The sequence below is a fragment of the Trichosurus vulpecula genome, chromosome 5 (genome assembly GCF_011100635.1).
Source record: "Trichosurus vulpecula isolate mTriVul1 chromosome 5, mTriVul1.pri, whole genome shotgun sequence".
Classification (NCBI taxonomy): Eukaryota; Metazoa; Chordata; class Mammalia; order Diprotodontia; family Phalangeridae; genus Trichosurus; species Trichosurus vulpecula.
Window position 1 is genome coordinate 284739021 of NC_050577.1, and position 13915 is coordinate 284752935.

The 13915-nt window shown below is 36.4% G+C and overlaps 1 protein-coding gene across 4 annotated transcripts in view; it reads left to right on the forward strand.

Moving 5' to 3' along the window:
* The window catches only part of CNTN1 (contactin 1), a 308476-nt gene that overhangs the window by 166394 nt on the left and 128167 nt on the right, over positions 1 to 13915 (forward strand). The window lies entirely within an intron of this gene.

Here is a 13915-nt window from a genome sequence, read left to right on the forward strand (position 1 = left end):
TATGTATAGTAGTTTTGCAACAGTGGTGAGATACAACAGCAACAATGAGGCAAGGTTGCCTAGTGGCCAAAAGTCCATTCGTAGCAGGGCTTAATGTTGGTGCTTGCCGAAGCTCAGGGACCATCAGTTCTGTGGTTAGTTACAGCAGGGTTCATCAAGTAGGTGAATACAAAGAATTATTGTTGTGCCAGGCTCAGGGCAGAAGCTTGCATGCTGGGCCTTCAGCTCTGGAAAACAGGGTGTCCCCCAAAATATTAAAAAGAGAGGTGTGGTCTTGGCATGGGGTTCTTGGTCAAAGGGAGAGGATCTAATAGAACCCTTTCTTTCCCTTCTGGCCAATAAAAGAAGGCAGGTATAAGCCAAGATGCCATGAGAGTCTAGGTGTTGAGTAGAGGGACATATGTAGGCTTAGGTTGGGTAGTGTGGCAGATCTAACAATTTGTTAGTCCCTTCCCCTTAGCAAGAGTGGGATGGCATTTTTATCCCAGGTGCTTAGTTCTTTGAGAGGACCTATTGGGGAAGTGTGTCCCAGGTGGGAGGGCCAAGAATGTAGAGGGAGAAAATGCCAGCACGTCCTTGAATCAGGGCCTTGGTGGTTGGGCACATAATAAAAGGGAAGAGTGTAAGTATATTAAGTATACAAAGATAGTATACTTAGCCCTCATTCAGGAATCTTGGGACAGCTGTCTCATCTGGATGTTGACTGCTTCTGGGTCTGTACTAGATGAACCTTGAGTCCTTAGAGGGTTCTTCTGTTCACTCAGGAGTGGGGGCTTTCTTCAGATGATCCAAAAGTCCACACTCACAAGTTTGGCAGCTGTGGGAGTAGTCAGAAGGACCTAGTAGGGACCCATAGAAACAATTATTGATAGATCAGTATGGGGCTGTTTTTTAGATAATATATGTGGGTTGCTTGAGATGTACAATTGTGAGCAAACTCCTTGCATCCATCTTCGGATCTGAGTTTCTGATCATCCTAACATAGGTTCTTGGTTAAGAGTCTCTAAACAGCACATGAAGATGGTCTAGCTTCCCAGCCATGCAGGCCTAGGTTCAAACAGTGCAATAAGATTTTTTCCCAATTACCACAGTTAAATAAGGTTTTCTCACAAGACAAAAATTGGACTAAACTCATAATTGAATAGGTATTAAACTAGTTGCAGGATTGTCACAAGATGGAGTCACTCAATTCCCACTATTAACCACTTGCTGTCTTAATCTCCTCAATCTGTATCTATAAGCCAAATCTATAAGGTTTTTCATAAATTCCTAATAATAGTTACATTAAGTCAGGTTTTATTAATGTCAAATTACAGATTGAACTAATTAGAGGGCTCACAATATTTTGAGAAGGGAGATTTACATGTCACCAAGGTAATTTAGAAAACTTAAACATAAGCCAGGACCTCAAGGCTGAGATCTGAAATGAGAGTCTCAAAAGCTGAGACTAGAGACCAGAATCTCAAAACTGAGATTAGAAACCAGAAAGCTGAGACTAGAACAAAAGACCAAAGCAATACAATAATTATCACCACTGTTAATTAACATCAAGCCTCTTTGTATCCTAGTAACTCATTCTCAATATCCATTTAACTAGTATATTTTGAGTCTCAGATGTCTCATGTCTGGTCCCTAGATATCTTTTCTTGGACAATAGGTTTTATTCTTAGGACAGCTCTGAAGCGGGTTTTGCTTCTTTGGTTGCAAATTTAGAGGTTCTTAGATAATTCTGATTTAGTACAGTCACTTAAACTTGGTTATCCAATTTTGAAACTTCAGAGAATTTCAGTTTATATACCATTTATTGTTTCTATCCTTACCTAAATTGACTGATAGATTGATGCCTTCCCTAAAGTTCTTCTCTAAAGGACTCTAAACATTAAATGAACTTTAAAGTTCATTTATGAAATGGAATTTACCCTGGGTTCTCAAAGGTGGCTATTAAAGTATAAATTCTGTTAGCTCTGATCAAGCTGAAAGACCTTTGAATATTATAGTGGACTTTATGCCTCTTGTTGGAGTAACAGCTACCTATATGTGGAGAGAAAGTAGTTTTGGAACTGGGTATTACATTTTTTGATTACAGAAATTCTCAAAAATCATCTAAGTTGTCATTTGGCTATAGTTTGCTTCAGTGGATAGGATAGCAACACAGGTGGAAGTATAGAATCTTGATATATTAAAACATGTCACTCTGTGTAGAAAGTGGTCTTTGACCCGTGTTGTGACGGAAAAGAGGTATGTTAAGAAAGAGTGGAAGACCAGTGCATTTTACATGGTGGGGAAGATCTCTCTTGATTAGTGTAAACTGTGTTTTTAGTTATAGTCATATAGTTTTGATGTGACTTGACAGGTAGACTCCCAAGAATCTTATTACAACTTTTAGTTATTTAATTCGAATTTTCTTTCTATCTCTTCCTACTTGATTCGGTTGGTCATGTAGAGAAATACTGGTGTGAATTAATTTCATATCTTGTAACTTTTCTGAAGTTTCAATGACTTTTTTTAGTTGAATCTCTAAGGTTCTCCAAGTAAACCACTGCCATCATATACAAAAGTGATACATTTGTTTTCTTTTTACCTCTAATTATTCTATCCATTTTCTTGTCTAATTGCTATCACTAATATTTTGAGCACTACATCAAATAAGATTAATGATAATGAGCATCCTTTCTTTTCTCCCTAACATCCTCAGCCTTGAATTATTCATATAATCTGCTGTCTCCATTCATCATTCGAATGCTACTGAATAGAACTGGAGGGTCTACTACTCATCTATGTTACCTAATCTCAACTGCATCCTTACTGTATCAAGGAAATAGTTTTACATCTCCCTAGTCTCTCATTTACCATGACAAGTGTTCTCTAACTTCTCATACCTCCTCAAAACCTCCCATGGCTCCACATCTCCCTACTGCTTTAGTTGAGAAAATATTTCACAGAAAAAATTGAAGTCATTTGCTGAAAGCTCCCTCTTATCCTTCCTCCTCACCTCATCACTCAGATGCCTTTTTCTGGTATCTCCTCCTTTGCTCCATCTCACATGATGATATGTTTCTTCTCATTTCCAAGGCTTTACATGCAGAAGTCAGCCCATTCCATCTTGTCCTCTCCAGCAGATTGACCCCTCTCTCGCTTTCATTCTAACTGCATTGCTGTTGCCAACAAATATGACTGTGTCTTCTGATCCTCAAAAAAACCCCCAAAACCCACCTCAATAGATTCTTTCAATTCTACCATCCTGTATCTCTTGCTCCTTTTTGTGGTTAAATTCCTTGAGAAAATAATCTATATTTGGTGCCACCGCTTCCTTTCCTCTCACAATATTCTTTAATTATTGATATCTAGTTTCCTCTCACATCATTAAAATGAAAACATCCTCTCTAAAGTTAATTGCCAATTTTCTCAATCTTTATTCTTCTTGACCTTTCTGTAATCTTTGATATTCTTGAGATAAAGTAATATTCCTAAAGTGTAGGTCTGACCATATTGTACCCCTGCTCCCAACCCTGTTCAATAAAGTGTACTGCTTCTCTGTTACTTAAAAGATCTAATACAAAAACTTCCATTGGCCTTTTAAAACCCTTCACAGTCTGACCCCTTCTTACCTTTTTAGTCTTCTTAAATCTTATTCCCCTCACATACTTCATAACTCGGTGACATTGGCCTCCTCATACAAGAATTCTGGCTCCTGATTCAGTGCATTTTCACTGGCTATTTCCAATGCCTAGAGTTCCCTCCATTCTCATCTCCTAGCTTCTCTGGCTTGCTTCAAGTCTCACTGACATCTCACCTTCTACAAGAACATTTTCCTGACCCCCTTTAATGCTAGTGACTTCTATTTGTTTATTATTTAAATATGCCCCTATATATCTTGTTTGCATACTGCCTCTTCAATTATCCTCTGAGCTCCTTGAGGTTTTGTTTTTTGTTTGTTTGGGTTTTTTTGTAGTACATAGCACTTAGTAGATTGCCTGGCACATTTTGTTGTTGTCGTTGAATTCTTTCAGTCGTGTCTGACTCTTCATGACTCCATTTGGGATTTCCTCAGCAAAGATACTGGAGTGATTTTCCATTTCCTTCTCTAGCTCACTTTACAAATGAGAAACTGAGGCAAACAAGTGACTTACTTAGGATCACACGACTAGTAAGTGTCTGAGGCCAGGTTTCAACTCATGAAAACGAGTCTCTGATTCCAAGCCTGGAGCTTTATCCACTATACTATAAATGTTTTTTTTAAAAAAAATTCTAATTTGTTATTTATTTTAAAATGTTATTTTCTTTTTAAATTTTGAGTTCCAAATTCTCCACCTTCCACCCCCACTGAGAAGGCAAGCAATATGATATCAATTATACATGTAAAATCAGGCAACACATTTGCATATTACTTATATTTCCAAAAATGCAAGAAAAATAAGGTGAGAAAATTATATTTCAACTTGCTCTCAAAGTTCATCAGTTCTCTCTCTGGAGGCAGATAGTATTTTTTTTCATCAGGAGCCTTTTGGAATTATCTTAGATTACTGTATTGATCAGAGTAGCTAAGTCTTTCACAGTTGATCATAATTACAACATTGCTGTCACTATGCACAATGAGCTTGTTCTCACTTCATTTTGCATCAGTGCATATAGTTTTTACCATGTTTTTCTGAAACCACCACCTTGGTCACTCCTTTTTAAAGAAATATTTTCCCCAATTTCACATTAAAAACTTTTAACATTCGTTTTGCTTAATTTTGTTTTCCAAATTTTCTCCCACCCCTCCCTGAGACAGTAAGCAATTTAATATAGCTTATGCATGTTCTGTCACACAAAATATGTTTCCATATTAGCCACGTAATGAAAGAAAACACATACCAACGCCCCCCCTCCAAAAAATAAAATGAACAATAGTACACTTTGATCTGCAATTAAACTCCATCAGTTCTTTCTCTGGAGGTGGATAACATTTTTTATCACTAGTCTTTCAGGATTGTCTTGGATCATTGTAATGGATCAGAGTAGCAATTATACAATATTGCTGTTACTGTGTACAATGTTCTTTTGGTTCCACTCACTTCACTTTTTGTCAGTTCATGTAAGTCTTTCCAGGTTTTTCTGAAATCATCCTGCTTGCCATTGCTTAAACTTGGTCAGCCCCTTGATTTCCTATTTTTTTGCCACCACAAAAAGAGCTCCTAGAAATAGTTTTGTTCGTTCCTTTTTCATTGGTCTCTTTGGGATACAGACATAGCAATATTGCTGGATTAAAGGCTATGCACAATTTTATAGTCCTTTGAGCATAGTTCCAAATTACTTTTTAGAATAGTTGAACCAGTACACTACCCCCACTGGCAGTTCATTAGTGTATCTACTTTTTCCTCACCCCTCCAGCATTTGTCCTTTCCGATAGGTGTGAGGTATATCTCAGAGTTGTTTTAATTTGCATTTTTCTAATCAATAGTTATGTAGAGCATTTTATATGACTATAGATAACTGATTTCTTCTGAAAACTGCCTGTTTATTGATACCATTTATCAAGTGTGAAATAGCTCTTATTTTTATAAATTTGATTCAGAACATTTTTCAGAAATGAGAGAAACTTTATCAGAGAAACTTGCCATAAAATTTTTGATATTACTCCATTGTCTATGATACCTTTTGGCATAATGTAGTTTCCCTAATTCTCTGATTCCCTGATTTCTTTTAATTAGGTCTGTTTTTGCTTTTGCTTTGTCTGAGATATTGCTACCCCTGCCTTCTTTGACGAAGCATATTAGATTCTGCTCCAATCCTTTCTAACAAAATTGACTCAGAACCATGTCCTCTGCCAATGCAAACTCCTTTTAGCTACAGTTAATAATAATAATGATAATAATAAAGTTCTTAGAAATTACACATATCATCTTTCCATGTAGAAATGCAAACAGTTTAACTTTATTGATTCCCTTCTGATTACTCTTTCATGTTTACCTTTTTGTACTTGTTCTGAGTCTTCTGTTTGAATGTCAAACTTTCAATTAGCTCTGGTCTTTTTATCAGGAATGCTTGAAGGTCCTCCAGTTCATTAAAATATACATTCTCCTCTACAAAGGGTTACACTCAGTTTTGCTGCTTAGTTTATTCTTGATTGTAATCCTAGCTCCTCTGACTTCTGGAATATCATATTCCAAGTCTAACATGCCCTTAATTTGGATGCTGCTAAATCTTGTTTTGGTCTGACTGTGGCTGTACAATATTTGAATTGTTTCTTTCTAGAAGCTTGAGGGATTTTCTCTTTTACCTGGGATCTCTTTAATTTGGCTATAATATTCCTGGAAGTTTTCATTTTGAGATCTCTTTTAGAAGGTGATTGATGGAGTCTTTCAATGTCTATTTTATCCTGTGATTCTAGGATGTCAGGGCAAACATCTTTGATAATTTCTTGAAATATGATGTCTAGGCTCTTTTTTGATCATGGCTTTCAGTACTCCAATAATTCATAAGTTATCTCTTCTGGATCTGTTTTCCAGATTAGTTGTTTTTCCAATGAGATATTCCACATTTTCTTCTTCTTTTGATGTGCTTCTTGATTTGATGTGACCTATGATCTTATTGGGAAGACTTTTAGTTAATCTTTGTTACATATAATATTGTTGCCGGCCCCCAGCCTCGCAACTATACTCGGGGTTCCCCCCAAGCCCCAGGCCTTTGCCTAGCAAAGGGCCTGATCTCAAGGACAATGTATGGGGTGGGAGCCGAAAGATGGTGAATGACTCCGAATTTTATTTCAGCAAGCAGCATTTTTATATCTTTAGTGACATAGGTACATTCCTTGGTTACGTGGGTGAAGGACAGGTAAAAATCAATACACCTGGGTACTAGGACCACCCCGACTCCGCCTACTCTCCTCCCCTTCTCTTCCCTCGTTAACCCGAAGCTCCCTGCTGGCAGGCAGTCCAGGCAAAGAACCAGAAGTTACATGTGTTCTGGCAAGCCCAGACAAAGAACCGGAAGTTCCATGTGCTCAAGCAGGTCCTGGCAAAGACCTGGAATTGCTAGGGAGGCAACAAAGGTGAGACCCCTCCTCCTGGCTCCACCCATATCTCAGAGGCCTGAGTTTATCTCAGCAGGCCCCTGGGTGTGGAGGTCCAAGGAGGGCAGGGCTCAGCTCTAACTCGGCCCATAACAACTCCCCCTTTTTTGTTTTGCAACAAGAGTTAACGGGTACGAACTCAATGGCTGTATACAGGGCCCCAAAAAAACATACTCGTCACTAAAGGAGTATAACATAGCAAAAAAGGCAAAACCCCCACAATGGTCACAGTCTGTAAAACATGACTAAGCCAATTGAGGGTTAAAAAGGTCTTAATATGACTCAGAAAACTGTCTATAACACTGTCAGGTTGTCAGTTCTCATGTACTGCCCCTCCTTCCTCAGTGGCCAATTGTAACACCTGGGTATTTTCTGCTGTAATGTTCTGATTATGAAATAAGGCTTAAACATAGCATTCATTATCCTAAGGACACAAGGTAGACAAAAACTTATTATGACCAAACAAAAAACACAAGGTACTGTATGGAAAATAGTCAAGAATACATTAGGAAATGGGTAAATGTTTTGAAAATACCAATAACTTTTTGAAATTATCAATAATAAATAATTGTTCTGCTACTTCAATATTCCACTCAATCAGTATTCCACTCAATGACTCATACTCCCCCTTTTCGTTTTTTGCTGACAACTCACCACTATAGGTACATCCAAATTTTTCCTTTAACTATCCCCTTGTAAATAAACATGTGAAGGATTGATCGACGATTGACAAGTCAAAGGGGCAGTCCCCTTTGTAAATACAGATACATAGACTCAAAAGGAAAAGCAATGATGCAATTGTCCCTTTAAGATTCAAAGTCTTTTCCTATATAGCTGTCCAGCAGGGTAGCATCACGTCTTCTTGTCTTTGGCATTTGTTCCAGTCATCTCCAGCACAGAGGCTTCTTCTTCTTCTTCTCTTGCAGGAACCAGCTTTCTGTCCATTCTCCTACAAGAGTATCTTAGCAGAATTTTAAGTTACCATTTCTAATCCTTATAACCCTGATCATTTTACAAATTCAAAATTGGAACCTTGACCAATTGTTCCGTTTAAGAAATTCACATCAGAACCCAAATTCTTATACTTTACATTACTCAGCATTAATTTTCCCCACCAGAGGGATGCAACTCCAGTACATACATAGATACATTAAATAACCAATTTTCAACACAGTACATATAATGTCATAAACTTTTGTCATGCCATGTTTCTCAGATGGCATTTACAGGATAATACACAAGCCATTCTTCTTTTAACATTACTAATTGTAACAAAGCTTTAGACAAGCTCCATATTAACCAAATAGCAAAATAATATTCTCACAAGCCCTTGACCTAATTGTCTCCATACCTTTACTGGGAGGAAACCTAACTTATGCCTATACAAAAACACTGATCCCAGTCCTATGGTAATCTAAGATGTTCCATAATGAATATTTTCGATTTTCACTGTGCTTACAAAACCTTCTGATTATAGAAATTTTGCCATCAAGAGAGTAGGGACACAGAGTAAGGGGACCATAGTTTCCCCAGCTTCCTGTCAAGTCCAGGCAGAGGCCATGTCAAACTACAAGCTGCATTGAGTCAGGCTTAGACTGCCAGGTTTCAATTAGGGCATAAAGACAAAAGGGTCCCACCTCAGCACAGGCTGAACAGTTGTCCTCTCAACTCTGCCAAGAAATCATACTGCAGCTCATGCTTGCCCTCTCACAGGGCTGCTGGCATCTTGGGTCAGCCTTGCTTGATACTCACACCTGGAGTTAGACTCAGAAAAAACAATCAGTTCACAATCCCATAAAGTCTTCGAATGGCAAGATTGAATGAATATAATCTCACATTGCTTCAGGAACATCCTTAAAACTAGCTCTAAATAGCTCACATGCATTTCCTCCCTTGTTCACAAAATCTTCCCCTGAAGATCATAAATTACTGCTCTAACACATTTACATCAGTTTCTCTTCAATTCTCCTATTCTTCTCTAATTATGCCTGATCTGAGAGAATTGAGCCATATAACTTTATCTTTATGTTTTGGATGATGGAATGAATTCAAATCCACATTTAACTTTTCCCATTAATACAGAAGCATTCTACAGCTTCTCTTTTGTCACTACCTGCTTATTTCTGATTACAGAGATCTGCCAATAAAAAGCATCATATCATCTCACCCAGAACTTGGATAACTCACAGAAAACTGCAACCCATTAGCTTACAGGTGGAAATTCAGCAGGTCTTCTGAAAATCATACAGAAAGAGTTTACAGAGCATATTTCGAAATATTTTCCTTTCTTTAAAGCAAAATAACCTTTAAACATTTGGATTCATTCACAAATTAGAGCATCAACCTCCAGGATTAACATAAACACAGCTTTAGATAATACAGGTTTGAAAATCACACTCCTATATTTTCAAAGTATTATAACAACTGAATTCTTTGTTATTACAGAATTTCTAGATATCACAAATAGGAATTGTTGATCTTGTGACTTCTGGTATTTCTATAGTAATATATTAATATATAAATACATGCATAACATATCTAATACATTAATATCTTAAATACACTTTATTAGGAATAGTTGCCTGGCCATGAATGAAGTTATAAGAGAAAAGAAAAAACTTTATTTGCACCCAGCTTTCTCCAAGCTTCATCTTATGCATTCCAATCCCTGACTCTAATTCTTCCGCTTTTACAAAAGGGGTTTGAATTAACAAAAAACCTAAGGAATTTGAAAGAGGTGAGCCACTTCCTTTCAAGCAAAAGGAGCAAGCTAAAACAATTTCAGTTGCTGAGCAGAACTGACAAAGGTGAGTTAAAGAGGAACTCAGGATTATCCATGATAAAAATCTCAGCCACAGGTAAATTACCTTGGGTCGGGAAGTCCCATAGAGAACAAAAGAACCTGCCTATGTTAATTTCCCATGCAGGGAGCTTCCTTGACCAACAGTAAGAATTAAAATTTTTAACAGTCATACCTTACATAGACAGAGTTTAAGGATTATACAAATTAAAATCCTTCATATAGTAAATACCCAGAGTTTCAATAAAACCTTTCATCACTAACTACAGGTTACAAGTTTCTTTTTGTTTCAGCTCCTAAGGTGGAGTTGGGGGGAGGGGATGGCCCAGAGCACATGGATCCCGAGCCACGTGGACTCAACTACAGCCTCTACCCACACAATCAAACTCCTCCATACCAGTCTGTCTCTCCTTCCCAAACTTTTACCTTAACTTTTTTCTTTTCTTTTTACCCTCTGTATCTCCAATTTCAATCTTTCTTTCCCAAACTACCTTAAACATTTCAAGTAAATAAATTTACATACTCACCCAGCTTTTCCTTTCCCCAGCTGGCTTACTTTTCACCTCAAAACTTAAAGATTAAAATGAGCAACAGCTTAAAACTTTTTTGGAAGTGAGAACTTTGAACTTGCCAGTCAAAGGTGAGTAGGACTCTGGAAAAAAAGGAATCCAGTGGTACGTTGTCCCCTGTCCTTGTACTGGAAGACTTAGAGTGTCTCTTTATTAGAGATTCATGCATTTTCCGAATTTGCCTTAGTGCCAAATGATATAAAAAATTCTGACTTAATCTTAAGCCAAATTAGAACATATTTTCACTTAAATTTAAGGGAAAAGTTCCCTCTTTCTTTCTTTTCTCTCTTCAGATCCTTCAAACTGGCCACATTTGAAGAAATGAAGTGAAAAAGAAAGAGCATTATTTTCCAGCAATTTTCCAAAACTACATTTTTCTCTCTCTTTCTCTCTCCCCCGCTACTCCAGCTCCTCCGAGGAGCCTGGAGTCAGGGAGGGAGAGAAAGAGATAAGGGAGATTACAGGATGTCAAGATTACACACTCACACAGAAACAAAGATGCAGAGACACAGAGACACAGAGATACGGACACAGAGACACAGAGGGGATTTTTTGGAAGGCTATACACAAAGTACTTGGCCCTCTGATGTAACAGAGGCCAGGTGCCATGCTTTACTGGGGTCGTGGAGACCCTGCTTTTAAGATGTTAGATATATTTATTTTAGATAGATGCTACTTATCATATTAAGGAAAGGTCCATTTATTAATGTTTCTTAGTTTAAAAAACAGAAACGATCATGTCTCATCAAAAGCTTTTCCTTCATTTATTGTTATAATCACATGATTTTTGCTGTACTTGTTACTAATTGGTCAATTATGTTGATGATTTTCCTAATATTGAACCAACCTTGAATTCTTGGTATAAACCTAATTTGATTAGAGTGTATAGTCTTTGTGATATGATGCTGTCATTCCCTTGCTAAGAAAATGTTTTTGCATCAATTTAATTTCTCTTATTTGATTTTTATAAATACTTGTTCTTTTTTAAGATGGTCAGTTTTATTGACATCTTTTGGCAAAATAACTTCTAACAATTTCCCTTTTCTTTATTTGTTGGAAACTTAACTTTTTCATTTTTGATACTAGTAGTTTGGTTTTCCTCTTGGCCTATTTAGCTAATGTTTGATCTATTTTATTCTTTTAAAATAGCTTCTGGTTTTATTTATTATCTTTTTGGTTTCAATTTTGTTAAACTCTTATTTTGATTTTTAGGATTTCTAATTTGGTCTTCATTTTTTAAGGTTTTTTTTTGTTTGTTTGTTTTCTTTAGTTGCAAGCTTGATCTATTCTTTATTTTCCCCTTTGTTCTTGAAAGTACTGTATACATAAATTATCCTCTGAGAATTTCTTTGGTTGAATTTCCCCAGATTTTGATATATTGTTGTCATTATCTGTAGTGAAATTATGTATTATTTCTTATAGAATTTGGTCTTTGGCCCCCAAATTCTTTAGGATTATTTTAATTAGTCTGAACTTAATTTTAATAGTTCCTTCAGAAGCCCTTTATTGAATAGAATTATCCAATAGCATTCCATCAAAATCATTAGCTCATTCAGCCATTCTCCAATTCATGGGAATCCTCTCATTTTCCAATTCTTTATTGTCACAAAAAGAGCTGTTATAAATATTTTTGTATATCCCTTTGTGTATCCCTTTTTAAATACCTGTTTGGGAGACAGACCTAGTAGTATTGCTGGGTCAAAGGAGGGGAAAATACTGAGTGATGATGATAGAGGGAGAGTTTCACAAGTGGCAATGAGGAGGGGGGAGAAAAGGAGGGAAAGAGAATACATATACACACACACACACTATATATATATATATATATATATACACACACACATGTATATATACGTATATATATACATGTATATATACGTATATATATATACGTTACATATGTCTGTGTATACATGTATTTAATCACACATACATATACCTGATATTTAAAAATAGAACTTATGCCTGAATCTTGGCTGTGCTATTTTCTAGCTATATGACCCTGAATAGCTATATTGCTCTCAGATCCTTCATCTGTTAGGTGAAGGTTTAGAATGTGTATATATGTAGGCATGTAGGTATATGTGTGCACATAATATATGTATGTATGTATATATGTGTGTGTGTGTATGCACACAAATATACATACTTTTGGGGGCCCAAATCATGCCCCCAAATCCTGCAGTTGTGTGTCATTTTTTCCCATTGAGATTTGGGGGAAACTGCTTAAGGAAGAGAAAAAGAAATGTTAAGTGCCAATTCTTTACTTCTAGCATACAAGGAAGATATGTTCCTTATACAATTTCCTGCATCATGGTATTGTGGCTTTGTTATCTATCATGTTCTTCAGGAGGTCTATGATCCTTAAGTTATCTCTGCACATCCAGTCTTCAATATCACTTTGGTTTGTTATAGAGATCATGTTATTTTTATATTCTTTCATTTTTCTTCCCTTTTGCAAAAATTTCCTCTACTTTTGTATTTTTGCCTTCCAAATCATATTCCTCTTTCAGAATTTTTTTTGGAGAAATTTTCTATCATGTATTCAATTTTTCCTATGCTGATTTTTTGTTTTTAATTCTACATTGAGAGTTCCAATTTCTATCCTAATTTCTTTCTTAGTTTCTTCCTTTTAGAATTTTACATGTCTTTCTCATTCTTGGATTTCTTGGATGATATCTGGGAAGTCTGTATTGATTTGTTTTCCTCCACACAATATTTGTTCAGTGTTTCTTGGTTTCTTTTTGAGGTTATGCTCATTCATCCTTCTGTCTTTATTGATTCATTGATTCTATTGATTCATCTTCTTGGTAAGCTGGTAAGCCTCATAGCTTCAATTTGAACAGTGTGGTAAATAGCTGACATTTATACAATGCTTTAAAGCTTACAAAACACTTTCTCTTATTTGTCGCTAAACTTATGATTTTATCAGAATAGGGAACTACTGGTGAGCAACTTCCTCTACAAATGCAGATCAACATTTTCTCCATAGTTTATAGTGGTAGAGAATTGTCTGGAAAACTAAGAACTGACTTGATTTGCTTAAGATCTCAGAGCCAATTTTGTGGCAGAGGAGGAACTTGAATCCAGTTCTTTCTACCTCTGAAGCAAGGTCCATCTCCATTACCCCAAGTTGCATTTCACAGAGCACTTTAATCCATTTTATAATTTAGTTTCATCCTCTGAAGTGGATACTACAGCTATTTTTATTCCCCTTTCACAAATGAGGAAGCTTCAATTCAGATAGGTTAATTGACTTGCTAAATGGCAACCAGCAAGTGTTAGAGGCAATATCTAAATGCAGTTCTTCCAGACTGAAAGTCTAGCATTCAGTACATATACCGTGCTCAGTAGAAAGTAGAAGATAGAGAGGCTTTATCTGAGGTGATAGAATACTTTTCTAATATGCTAGTAAGCTACATGAAATACAATGAAATTAATCCAAAAACAATACGTAGATAAATTCTAGGAACAATATGTCATTTAAATCAC